Here is a 14,361-nt window from a genome sequence, read left to right as displayed (position 1 = left end):
TTTAGACAAATCCAACAGTAGATTTATTTTCATGCCACTTGACACTTTTACCTTTGTACCAGTTTGCAGGAACAGAAACAGCCATAAGTGGTCAGACAAAAGGTCCATCTAGCCCAGCAGCCTCTCTGCTAATGACCAAATGCAGATGCTTTGCGAAGGGTATAAGGACTAGACAAGCTTATATGATACCTCTTACTATTTCTTTCAGCCTCTAACCATTTGAGAGTCAGGGAGTCCTAAAGCCAAATGTGGCTCCTGTGTATTTAGTTATCCTCAAGGGATTTCTCTTCCATGAAATAGACTCATCCTTTCTTAAACCAGTGTAAAAGCTTTAGCAACTGCAAAATCCTGCAGGAAGGAGCTCCACAGCCAGTGTAAATATTTGGTGTGAACAACCACTGCCTTTTGTTTGCTCTGAAACTTTTACCCGCTACTTTCATCTGATATTCCCTAATTTCTACCCTGGAAAAGACAATGAACAATTGATCCTCCTTGCTACTCGTGACTCCATTAGATGAGCTGCTCTAGTCCACAGGTGAACTACCTATGTTGTAGGTAGGGAGAGAATTTAATTTGTGAGACAGAAGAGTAAGAAATGCAAAGACTGAGTTCGAAAAATTAGGGACAATTTTGGCTGATACTATGACATTTGCCATCAGTTGTGCACTAACGTTTCTTGAAAGGTTGAACAAACACAACACAAAGGATGTTCTCTCCTTGCCAGTCTGGGGTAAGTAGCAGTAGCTCCAGCACCTCTGCCTGAGGTAAGTCATGTCTCTATTACTCACTGTGTATGATACGGTTTAAATGACTTCAGTGGAAGTATCAGGTAGCAGGTTTAAAATTAAACAAAAGGAAATACTTCTTCACATGTGACTACACTGTAGATTTCAATAATTCTGCATGGAAACTACAAGCAGGTTGATGAGAGCCTTGGAAAATCCATGAATGCATTAGAAGCTGTCAGCTCTAGATGTAACCTCCAGCCTGAGAAACCCTTAAACAGGCCTTAAACAGCTAACAGAAAACTGGGAAACTGCAACAGAGGCATAGGGAGACTATGCATTAGTTTATATTTGCCTCGTTTCTTATGGTTTGAGTCAGAGCATTAAGCTAAATCAACCTTTAAGAGGATCTGAGATGTATTTGCCCAGGTCCCTGAGTACCAAAACAACCAGTTAAAATGGATGTTAAGAGAGATTATGATACTCAGCTTCTTACCTGTGTTTTTTTCAACATACTTTTTTTCTAGTTTGTTATTTAAAAGCTCTGTTAATGACAATGCCACTGTCTTGAGAGGCATTTGGTTTCTTTATCCTTACCCTTACCAGGAAAGATTTCCCAAGGAACTAATTTGCAATATCTTGCTGCAGAATATCACTTGAATATCACTGGATCCTCATAGAACCCATTCAATACAAACTTCCATGTCAACCACGCCCCTCAGTAATCTCTTTGTCTCGGAGAATGGCTTTTCCAATGTGTGTTGTGTCTGTTCTCTTCTAGACTCATCTACATCATGTTTTCTAATTTGCTAAGGAGAATATAATGAACAACAGCATCAAAAGCCTTTCTGAAGTCAAGAAATATGATAGCAATTGCTTTTCCTTTCTCTGCAGTGTCTGTTACCCATCACAGAAGGAAAGTGGATTATTCTGATATAATCTATTCTCACAAAAAAGTGACATTGTTTTTTATACTCTCTCTTTGTTATCCTCCAAGAAGTCTGGCTAGATACTTGTCCCAGTACTTCTGTTTCCAGAAACAGAAGCTTTGCCGACTGGCCGCATTTTCTTCCTTTCTTTTTAAAGCTCACAACATATTTACTCTCCCCATTATCTGAAATGCCACCCATTCTCCATAAATTGTCAAAGGTAGTTTTTAACAGCACTGAAATTTTATCAGCCAGTTCAGTATGTGTTCTAGGACAGAAAGGTGCTATCCTTGCCTTGACACTGACCATTCAGCTAATTAGCTAATTAGCAGTAGTAAGTCAATCAGCTGATGATGGTGAAGGTCTGTGGAGCTACAAGGAGGTTCTATTACTCACAGACTGGGGCACATCAAACATGCTGATAACAGCTGCTATTAAGAAACAGAGTTTTCAAACTCTGCTGGGAACATGACAGGACATTCACGCCCTTTGAGCCCTTGATTGGGACTGAGAGTATATTGCTGAGACCTTGTAGGGGCAGGTTCATCACTTCTCGTAGAAGATTCACTGGTAAAGAGAATGCCACCAAGATGAGGAAGAGATGAGGCATGTACATGCTTGGATAAACTGTGATGGTTTCCATCTCACCTTGTTGCAACAGGATGCAGGTAAGTGTTGTGACTATTTTGTGGGATAAAAGCTATGAAGTAAAATGTTGCATTGTGTTCCTATTTTCTGCTACCACTGATTTCAAAATCTTATTGTAGCACTGTAAGACACACAGAAAATTTAATTACACTCTTAGTAGCTGCACAGTGATAGTAGAGTGCACATTTTGAAGGTTAAAGGCAAGATGGTGGTGTTTCCAAAGTCCCTCGGATGTTACAAACACCATTTTTGTGTGTGTGGCCATCTGTGCTCTGTGCAACATCTGTAAAGTTATAAGTGACTCTTTCCATATGGTAAAAGTTCTGGAAATTGACAGACTAATTCGTACAACCAGAAAGTACTCACATAAATAATATTACACTAGGATCTGGGGGGCAAGGGAAATTTGCAATGCCATATGTGTTCATTTCTGTGCCAGGTACAATGATTTTAATGAATAATCCACGGCAATTGTAGGTGCTTTGCCTGGGAAAATGATACTCTTGATATCTTATTCTCTCTGCTGCATTTCTGAACTTCTCAGACAATGAGAATGCTAATCTCTACTTGAATAAAATCTCATATATTATGTTAGTCTCCATGCTTGCTTGCTTGATTACATAGCATGCCACAAAACCAGCTCTTGTAGTATTTGCTCTTTTCCCACATTTGCTAAAGAGGGTAATTCCAATTTAATAATTTGGGGGGGGGGCACAAACGACACTTCTGGTATAATTCTTCCTGGAAGGCAATCATAGTTTTGTGTGCCTCGAATAATTGCTGGAAGGAAAGGAAAAACAAGGCAGACAAAGCAGCTGCAAACAGTAATGAGTTGTGCTTTTTATGTAACAAAATGCAACCTGTAAACCATACCAAAACCAGAAGACGAGGAAAATTAGTGGCGCAGTGCCCTTATTTTCATTTCATACTTGTTTCTCCTGCTGTGGAGTGGGAACTGTGCAGTGGATAAGGTCTATGTCTGCCCACCAGCCGCTGATGGAGTTGTCTCTTCTCCAGAGCTAGAGGTAGCTCCAGTCTCTGACCAGGCTACAGGCACGGTAGCTGAGCAGGGCTGTGGGGAAGCAGCGAGCTGCAAAGTTTGTTAGTCTCAGCTAGACACTTGCAGAGAAGCTTGTAGTAACAAGGCTCTCATGCTCACATAGGGATCATCATCAAAGCTGACATCCAGAATTGTGGGACATCTGAGTGTCAGGACTCATTTAGGACCATTGTTAGTAGGTGTGAGGAATATCCCACTCCCTCTCCAGAGCCAACATAGCTCCCATTCTTTACATTCTTATCTCATTCTTTCTTAATTCAGTGCCATTCTCTGGCACCTTTCCAACAGTCTTATGTTTTCATCTCAGTAACAGTTTCTGGATGCACCGCTAGGTAGATTGGCTGGAATTGTGGATTGAAAAATACCGATATAAACAAAGAAATGGTGGCAGTTCTTCCTCAGAAGACATTAAAACATACAAATACGCAAACCAAAAATCTTTGAACTCTTTTAGCTAAATAAATAAATAAAAAAGGCAAAACCAAACCACTATAAAGGATAACTCTAACGGACATAAAAGTTTTATTTTGCAAAGTCAGTTTCTTGCACCTTCCTACATCCGTTTCTCATGTATGAAATGCAAATGCAAGAGGCACTAGTAGCTTTATCATCTATATTAGTATGGCCACACTGTACAGTTTATACAACAAAGACTCCATTTGTTTGTATAATAACAAATTGTGAAGGCACAAGCAAAAGACTGTGAGAACTGTTTTGACTGAGCAAGATGGGCATGTTAGATATAGGAGGACAATTCTTTTATTCCATGAAGTTCTCACTATAAGCCCCCTCCTGACAGCCGAGCAGATACATACAGATATTTGGCTACTACTTTTGACAGGAAAGGAAATGTAGACTGACTATGCTGTACTCTACAATTTCTGAGTATAGCATAATTTTGGACACTGTCAGTATCCCTGTCAAAAATTTGAAAGTATTATTGAAGTCAAAGTGGGATTTGTGACTTATTTTCCCTTGAGCAGACAGATGAAGAACTCTTCACAAAGTCCCTTTTGACAGTGAATGTAAAAGTATCTGAAGTGAAGAGTGTCAAGGTGGCTGAGACCACCTGTAATTCATTGGTTTGGAGACCTTTCTCTCCAGCTGGACACCTTCAGAAATTCCTCAGCTTGAAAGAATTATTTGACCAACATGCTGTTTCCACACCTGATTTGTTTTTTCAATGTAGGTGCAAATAGAATACACTCAATTAGAGTGAAATGAACTGGCACCTGAGATTAATGTCAACATCTGTGTGCAAATACTCACCATCATTGGATAGCACTATTAGCTGTATCTAGTTTATTTAGCAGTATTTAGTACCACAGATTTCTCTACATTGCAGCTGCAGGCTATTAACCTAGAACATGACCTCTTTTAGTTAGTAGTTAAGGCAGTAAGAGTAGTGATACAGATTACAATGAAGATCCTTTGAGAAAAAGTACAGTAATTAAACTTTATGTCACTAGAATTTTTCGCATCCTGTAATGAAGCCAGTGTATTAATGAAAAATAAATAAATAGAGGGAAATCATGTGGAAACACTTCGCTAAAGGAATCTCATTTTTTGGATTGACTTTTCTCCTAAGTATCAAAGATGAGATTAAAGGAGCGTGGTTGAGAGCAGTAAGAAGAGCAAACTCATATTAGAATGACTTAGGAAAGCAAATCTAGTGCTTTAGGGCACAAACAGATCACCCATATGACTAGCAACTGAACATATATTTTTACCCAGATAGACTTGACCCACTGTGGAAATAAGCCATGTAAATTTTCTTTGAAAGTTAATTAAAGACCGTTGCCAGAGGCAGGACATTTCACATTTAGACTCTTGATCTTTTCTGCCATGTTGAAACCTATGTTCCTGTGAATATCTGAAGTTACCACAGGCTTCTGTTCATCTACTTGCCCTGGAATCCCTTAGAGACTTTTACGTTGCAGTTCCATGTTTATTCAGAATGCAATATCAAATCTGATAAAACGTCAGTAATGGCATGCAATTGGATAAGAATGTATGCACAATGGTTTTTTTTGTTTGATATCACAGTTATTAGTGAAAGTATATGGGCATGAGAAGATGAAGTACACAAATAGGCAGAAAGATCAGTTAATTGTACTGCTGAACTTTGTTCCCAGTATCTACAGCTTTAAAGTGCTAATTAAGGTTAGCTGGTAACTTCTCATAACTGTATCAGCTGTTGTAACTGACAATCATTGCAAATTGGGTATACATCCCAAGGGCACATTTTTTATTAAAGATCATAGAACTCATTTTCCCTGTGATTCAGGTGAGCATGACCCAGACATAAAAAGATAAAAATCACTGGGTATTATGATTTACTCGGGACCAAATAATCTAACTCACTCCACTCTGAATGATTCATTGCAATATTATCAAGGGAGAGTTGGGAATGCTTGTGACAAATAAACAAGGACAGACTGATTTCAAAAGAGCCAATGCTGTCAGGAGAAGCATCTATGAGAAGAAAATAGATATAGGGCTGAAATTTAAGGTAACATATTCAAACACCTTTCTTCAGATTTTAATTAAACACCCAGGCTTATCTTTCAAGTAGTGCTGTGCTTCAAGCACTTGGCTAAAAAGAGACAGGAGGCTCTGGGTCATGCAGAATTTGAAAAGCTCACAGCCAGTCATGTAAGCTTTATAAAGGCTGCCCTATTTCACCTGAAGACAGGCATGGCCGCCCATGCATATTCATGCATTCTAATTCAATAAGGGATAGCAATTAGTTTCTAGTATGCACAGCTTAAGGATGCTTCCCTTCCTCTCTAGAGTGTATAAGGTTCTTCAGTTAAACGAATGCCACATGTCCATCCTTATTGTAAATGATGAAAAAACCCCTTCAAGTTAATCCTAAGGCATCCTACACATTGATCGCTTTGTAAGCATCCCTCATCTAATACAGCAAGTAAAAAAATAAACAGCAATATATGGTCTAATACTTCCATACTGCATCATGCCTCCATAAATATATAACGCAGCTAGAGCAGCTGATGGGTGCCTTTCAAACTAGCGAGAAAGGATACTGATTTCTTTTGTGTATGTTGGCCAAAAGCCACTTTCTTTCCCACAATGGGAAAAGTTGGAAAAGGAACACTTTTCTAGTTAATTCTGCACCTTTCTCATCACAACATGATTTGCTACTTTCCAAACAGTTAGGATGGCTCCTGCAGAATAGCTGCCCTGCAGGGTCCTTTTACCCTTGGCAGCACAGCTCTTAAAGGACGCGGTGCTGCTATTTGTGGCTTCCTACCACAGCTGCACATCAAATATACAAAGCAGAAGCCAGGCACGCTTTGGCAGCAGAAATGAAATTCTAATATGAGGATTGGAAGAGAAGTGACTTGTTTTTTATTGTTCTGGTAAGAAATTAGTAATCAAATGTACAGAAGAAGGTAATTGCTTGCTGTTTCAAGCAATTGTTCCAGAAAGAAGTGTTTGTTACCAGGAGGACAAGGGTCCAGTTCACTAATGGTAGATTCATGATTAGCAATAGGCTTAATCTAGGAACATATTAAAGTTGTATCCAGGATCTGTTCATCCAGCTTAGTGTTGCCCACGTATCTCTTTCTCTACCATCACCACCCCAAATGACAGAGAGAAAAGGAACTGTGCCAAAACAGAAGTGGGACTGGTAATGCTTTAGTTCTCAAGAAGTCTAGAGAAACAGTGAGAGGCTGAGATGCACTTAAGTGCAGTCTGACTTCGCCCCACTCAAATTTCTCTAGAGGGGACTGAGTCAGGTTTTAATTAGCTGCATGCACATAGGCATTCGGTGCCATTTTGAATGCCCTTAGGTATCCTGCTTGATCTCCAGCCATCCAGATGCTGCCCCAGAAGGGCATGGGTTTCTTATAGGTCCTATGGCGTATCTGTAAGCTCTGGGTGAATGTCTCGGAGGAATGCAATGATAGCTTGCGTCCGACGGACATGGATTTCAGACGAGCACACTTAAAGTTTTTGCTGAAGTGTCTGCCACTGGATCTGAAGCCACTCCTGTCCCAGTGTCTCCACAGCATCCGATATCACTCAAGCATGTTTCATGTTGCAGTTTTAGCAGTCAGGGAATGTTCAAACTGGTTGCAGGACTAACCTGCAGTCTGCCCTTTTTCTGCAGCTGTGCTTCAAAAGGGTCACAGATGTAGTTAACACATGCCTTCATCTCTGCAGGAGATTTTACTCAATTCAGTGTTTAGGTTCAGGTTGGACAATGCACAGTTCTCCAGGGAAGGGCAGTTAATGAACCACTGGTTCTGGAGCCCTTTAGCATATTTTGTCCAATTTCTTTTTGCAGTAACCTCAGTAACCTTGCAGACTCTGAGTGTGAAGCTATGTCCGCTAGCGAGAACACTTGTCCCTAGCATGCCTTCCTGAAGTGAAAGCGAAAAGCATGCAGTGAAGAAACAGGTATCCAACGGATTTGTGTGCTACCCTTTGGTACTTGGTGTGTTGGGAATACATGCGTGAAAGAAGTTCAGTGAAAGACAGTAACTCTTGCCACACGCCAGCTCTGTGTGTTACTGCACTGTAGGCATGTCCACGGTTCCCTTTTCTGTCCTTGCCCTGCCCTACCTTGCTTGCAAAGTATCATAGTGCCATAAATAAGAATCCTTCCTAAAAACTATGCTTCACTTTTCTGCATAAACCTCTACTCAACATGCACCTCCAGGACTGTTCACCAATGCACAGGAAATCCTACATTTCCTTTACTATAGATTTCAGGCCGCAGACCTTGATTAAACACTCGTGAGCTTCCACCAAAACCAATAATTTCCTTTTCCTTTCCCACACCAGATGACATGCTCCTGCATTACCTCATGTTTTCTGCAAGCCTCTTCACAGGAAGAGAATGAAGACAAAAAAGCTAAAATAACTGATTTAGCTAACATTTCAGTTCAATAAAGTAGTCATCTGGCAGGAATGTGGGATCAGCAAGAATGGAGTATTTACTGTTTCCCCTTTAAGAAGCATAAAAATGTCACTTCTTCTGGTTTATGTAACTATCTTTCTGAAACAAGATTATTTAACTGGCAAATACAGTGGATTTTGTAAGAACTAGAAGACCCTCTTCAGTGATGTAACACCTTCCTAATCTAATCCAGCGTGGTCTGTGGTGACTACTATGTATTTTCTTACAAATTTATCAAAAGAAGCAGAATTTTGGCTCCTGATACACATGGGCAAACTCATGAGAAAATATTTTCTCCCCCCCCCCCCCTTCTTTTTGAGAGGGCTGGTGGGTAGCAAGATAAAGAGAACAAAAGATTATTTCACAGAAAAGCACACTCAAGCTTCAGCCTTGAAATTATAAATTCTATCTCCAGCTCTTCTATCAACTCACATTAATGTTTTAGAACTTCTTAGGAGGCAAAGTTTCATATCTGCAGGAGTTGGTCTCTGTTTTTTTAGCAGCTATATAACAGATAACTGATAAGTTCCACAGGTCACTTCTGGTAGAGCTGCAAAACTCTCAGTCCAACCAGAGGCAAATCTAGCAGTTTGTGGTTTTGCCACATTTTCTCAGAAAACAATTACTAGATTAGGTAATTCTGTAAGTTACACTGGTTCAGCCTAGCTGTGACACCTTCTATGGCTTAGACCACACAGAGAGGTTTACAACTGCTGCTGCATCAAGGGTAGAAGATCTGGTCTTTAGTTCAAATAACAGGGGCTCGTATTTTTACTTCCAGAATGACATCGAGCCCTTGGAGAAAAAACAGTCAAGAACTGCCTATGGTGTGAGAAACAACCAGACCAATGTTTCCTCAACCAGTAACGAACATCTCAAATCTAGATGCGTGCCCTTTTCCTTTCACCACATAAACAGCAGTAAAATATTTCAGCAAAATACATATTTTGTTGCTCTTTGTGGTTTGGTTTATCAAGAAAAACATTCATTCTCATTTAATGGGTATCTATCTGATGTGAGTTTTGACACCATGATATAAGTATGACAAACTCCAGTTCCCACCATCGCAGGCTCACTGTTGTGTTTCCTTCTTGCCTGCAACTACTCGGGGAAGTTCTCTCTCCTGCCGTGTGTGTGCTGTTTCAGTAGTAGAAGCCACATTTCACCGCCTTGCTACAAACGTTGGACACTTTGCAACTTTCAAGTTGTCAGACATACACTGGAGGTGTACAGAATGGACTAAATGTCAGGGGGTTAAGGATTTGGGAAGCTGTTATATTATTTTTGATGTCTCACCACTACTTTTCAAGGTTTAAGGTTGCCTGTACTGCACATAACAGTCATTCTGATGCTTATAGAGAAGGAAATCCAAGGAAAATTCTTATTAAAAAATCAGAAGTTTATTTTTCTTTTCTTTGTAAACAGATAAAAAGGGATCTGTACAGCTGATACTAAAATAAATTCACTTTGGGCTTGCACAGTAGCTTTTGTTCATGTAACATGTAATGGAAAAGCTAATTGACATTCTGTCATTTCTGTTTCAATAAACTGAACTCAGTGATGCCGCCCTCTACAATCCGTGACAGCTGATCTATTTCCAAAATAAACCAAGGAACTAAAGTTATTTGCAAACAAAGATTACCTCATTCTGGAAGCCATGCTAAGCCTTTTTTTTCCCCCCTCAAGAACTGGTACAAGGAAAAATGTTTAAAAAATACTTCCAAACAGTTAAAGATCAAAAGGGAGACTATATTTCACAGGAAGCCATATTTCACAGTGGAGAAATATTAATCACAAGTAGTTTCAAATGTTTTAAAAATAAATTAGCAGCTCTGAAGAAAAACAGCTTACTGGCAAATAAGACAGGAATTCAGTGAGTAAAACATAGTAATTTTGATTGGTATGATAATATTCCAAGAAGAAAAATTATATTAAAATAAGTATTTGAAACTTTTATATCATCATCCATGTAAACATCCGAAAGCACATTAAAATCATTAGCGGATGCATGTTTTCCTAAGTCTCCTGTAAAAGGAAAAGGGTGCCTATCACCATTTCTTGGACAACACAGAAAAAAAGGCTCTACAGAGAACTGTCAGGGCACTGTGGGCTCCTATGCCGGGGCAGCCCCGGCACCCAGCACCTCCCTGGGGATGGGGATGAGGACGGGACATGGACCCAGATCGGTGTGGCTGTGGCCAGGCATGGCCTACGACGTGGCGGGAGCTGTAGCTCAGGTGGGGGCCAAACGGCAGAGGCTCAGCTAAAAAGCAGCTCCCACGGGCAGGGTTTGGCCCCGGCTGTGGCTCCCCTGCCATCCCGTCATGGAAAGAAAGAAGGGGACAGCCTGTGGCTGCCCAGTCTCTGAGCTAGCCCTGAAAGCCAACCCTCCAGGAGGTGTGGATGCGCTCAGGGCCCTGGCACAGACGGGAAATCCCCGTGAAGGTTCGAGGAAGAAACCCTGGGAGCTGCTAAGACTAGATGCTTTTCTAGGTAGAGGTGTATCAGTGTTGAGCGGTAGTGGGTTGGATAGGAATCCAGGTACGCGTTTCCCCAAAAGCAGGAGAGCAATGTGAAAATAAAGACTTTCATCAGACAATAGGTTTCTGTCTGTGTGAGATTTTAATTGGTTGACATAACCATAAAAGCTTCAACTGCAGGATGAGTGCGTGTTCATAACAAAAATCAGGCACGTTCAGTGAACCAGCAAATAATACACAGTCACTAGGATGGCTATTAACCATCTGCGCAAATCTTTTAGTGTAATAAAGTTGAACATGGAAATTTAACAGATGGGGGTATTACTCAGAAGCACATTTTATGTTGCATTGAGCATGTAAAGTGCATTTCAAATTAAACTGAAGCATTTTCTTACAAACAAAACGCTTTATTTTTGTTTACAGGTGATCTGCACCAACTCGAGTTTTATTCTGAAAGGGACATATTCGTGCTATTCAGTAAATAGAATAACAATGTGTCTGTATTATCACTTAAGTAGATTTCACTTTCTACTATCTCATTAGTATTTTGTTTTGAATGCAATACACTGGCAATTACTCTCTTTACTCCTTTATTAATATTTTAAAACTGTATCATCTTGTTTTCCTCGGAGATACAGGAAGCAGCAAAATGGAACAAACCCATCACTAAGCCATTCTGTTACGGTATTTATGGTACAGGCCAATGCATTACGGAAACTTTTTGAGAAAAAAGAAGGGGTTGGTTTCTAAATGTGCAGTAACACGGTGCTTCCATTCTTATAATATCCCCTGAGTAGTTTGTTACCTGCATACGTTATTCCTGTGCAACCTCTTCTGTATATAAAACTTTACTTACAGTGTTTATCTTGATAGATTCTAATTTAAAAAGACCCCCAACCTGTTTTGACCATTCCTGAACATTTCCCCTCCATTCAAACACCTTCCTCTGTTTTTTTCTTCCTGGGTGTTCTAACTAGAGCTGATCATCCTTGGGTAGAAAACTGGGCTTGAGTTTCCATTAGTTTATTCAAAGGAAAAAATTGCACAGTGCTGAGCCGGCGTATTGGGAAAAAGAATGTACCTGGAGTAGAACTGAGAGGAAAATAGAGCAGAGAAAACTTCCAATCCCGCAGGGGTTGTACTTCTCCTGCCTTTTCCATTGCCTGCTGAAAATGCAATTCATTTCACTGTCCCACAGTCTTATTACCTCGGTGTTATTTTTATCTTTATTACTGTTCCTATTATTTGTCTTGTTACAATGCCTAGATACCTGTGCCAAGATCAAGACTATACAAATATGGCCTGAATCTGCCAGTAAAATATTGCAAATTCTAATGGAAGAGGCAGGAATAAGAACAGAGAAAGCACACGTTATTGTTTTGGTTTTATGTAGAGAACAAGACAGAGGGACACTACGGGAGATGTGCCTGCACCTGGGAGTCTAGTTCCAGTTTGAACATCCCGCTGCTCCCCAAAGAGATGGCAGATGTGACTGCCACAGTCCTCCGGCGGCGGTCGGACACCCGGCTGTGAGTACAACTATCTGCCTGTGTTTAGGTAACTGCATGCCTATGTTCAGCCCACTTGAGGTCACTTGCTCAAGGCTGTTCAAGGAACGCATAGCAAAGCTGTGCTCGAACATAAATCCCACGAGCTCCAGCTCGCTGTCTTAATCACAAATTAATTCTTCCCGTTTTCAGCTTCTCTTTTTTTTTTCTTTCTCCCAACCACCTACACCACTGCTGTTACGAAGCAGAATATCCTCTCCTGCTTTCAACTTTTCTTCTTTCTGTTTTGGTCTTTGTGTTTTTGGCTCCTGTCCCCCTCTCTCGCTCAGCAGAAGGCTGAGCGCTCCTTGGGTTGGAGGCGGTGTTATGTAATGCTCTCCACCCCTTCTGCTCTTTTGTCGGCATCTCCTCCTACCCCCAGCACGTCGAAACGCTCCAATGTGCTCTGAAACGCAGGGATTGATAGCCTTGGCAATTTTAGTTCAGCTAGTGTGCCAGTAGCTGTTGGTAGACATGCAAACAGGTGATGTATTGCAAAACTCATGCCCATGAAATACCCGCTCGCAGTCAGCTCTCCAGATTAATTACATATGTGTGAAAGAAACATTCTTCTGATTCGTCTTAGATGTGTTCCCTTTTAAGAGCTGTTATACATTTATTTTGGGCAAGATTAAGTCGAAAAGATTGACCTTCTTAACACACTCTATTATTCTCTACAGTCACATCTTTCTTTCTTTTCCCATCATTAAGAAGTCATTCCGTTTCTGTGTTGACATTTTTATCTTCTCTTTATATCCTTTCCAAAAGCTGTGTTATTTATTGAATTTTTGCTGACAAACAAAAGGATGAGAGAGAAAACTGGCATAAACCCCCACATACAGCAAATGGCAAGGGCATGCTGTATTCCTCTGTGGCAGCGAGTATCTTTTTAGCATTCATTTCTCACTTCACTACTTTAGTTCCACTGTCTTTTCCTTCTGGGTCTGCTTTAGTTCTCTTCCACCCAGTATTTTAGACTTATCTATTTGTTCTGACATTTCCTGGTTTTTTGTTGTTCGTGATTGCCCTTTCTTTCCTTTGAATTAGTCTATTTGATTAATTCTGTCTCCAGTTCTGTTTAGTCTCTCTGGCAAGCCCTTCAGGTATTACTTTGGTATGAAAGAATCATATGTAGAAGAATTTCTGAACTCCACAGTGTCTGTAGTTCACCAAAATGTCACTGTCAGCGTGACATTTTTTGTTTCACGTTACCAAATCTGGACAAACCCACGCTACTTACCTACTTAACAACCACCTTGCGAACAAAAGTAATTTTAGGATTGGAGCATCTTGTCCTAACGCCAAGCTAAACGGCCAGCGCTGGCTTAGCTAATGCAGAGCCATCAGAACAAAGATTTTCATGAGAGAGGACACTAGTGGATGATGAGAAAAGGTATAATGGTACCTCTTATTTCACTACAGGAAGACAACCTCTGAAAATGCACTTTTTTAGAGCACCGCTGCAAACAGCGGTGTTGTTCTTTGTCCTTAGTGTATGTATCGCAATAGATGCAGACTGTAGGAGGACCGAAAGGGCTTTAACTGCACCTTGCCCCAATTAATTTCAATGGCACTCTCTTGCAATATGGGGCTGCTGCTTTTCTGCAGATAGCGTATTGCCTGAACCAGTCTCCAGCCAGGCCGAAAGGTCGGACCAGGTATTTGGTGTATACTCAGCAAGCCTCTCCAGAGAGATTGACAGCCACCTGTCAATCGTGATCACGGGCCGAGGAGTGCCGTTTCGTTTCTTTGGTCTTCTGATGAAATGTCCACATGGAGAAAGCCACTCCTATCAAAACACGGCTGGTGAAGGCAGTGGCTGAGCTCATCCAGGTACACCCTCATCTTGAGACTACATATGAAGCAGCCAATGGACAAGACGGGTGATTTCATCACGCTTTGAATCTAAATGTGGCTATGGAAGAGCATATGGCTTCACAATTGCTTTCTGATTTTTTTTTTCTTTCTCTTTCCCCGAGCAGACAGTCGCCGTCGTTTTCATGAGATGAATGCGCGCTGGTGTTATACTTGATGCTGAAATT

This window comes from Haliaeetus albicilla, chromosome 21 (assembly GCF_947461875.1).
Source record: "Haliaeetus albicilla chromosome 21, bHalAlb1.1, whole genome shotgun sequence".
NCBI classification, from domain to species: domain Eukaryota; kingdom Metazoa; phylum Chordata; class Aves; order Accipitriformes; family Accipitridae; genus Haliaeetus; species Haliaeetus albicilla.
The sequence above is the reverse complement of the archived record's forward strand: the minus strand, read 5'-3'. Positions refer to the sequence as shown.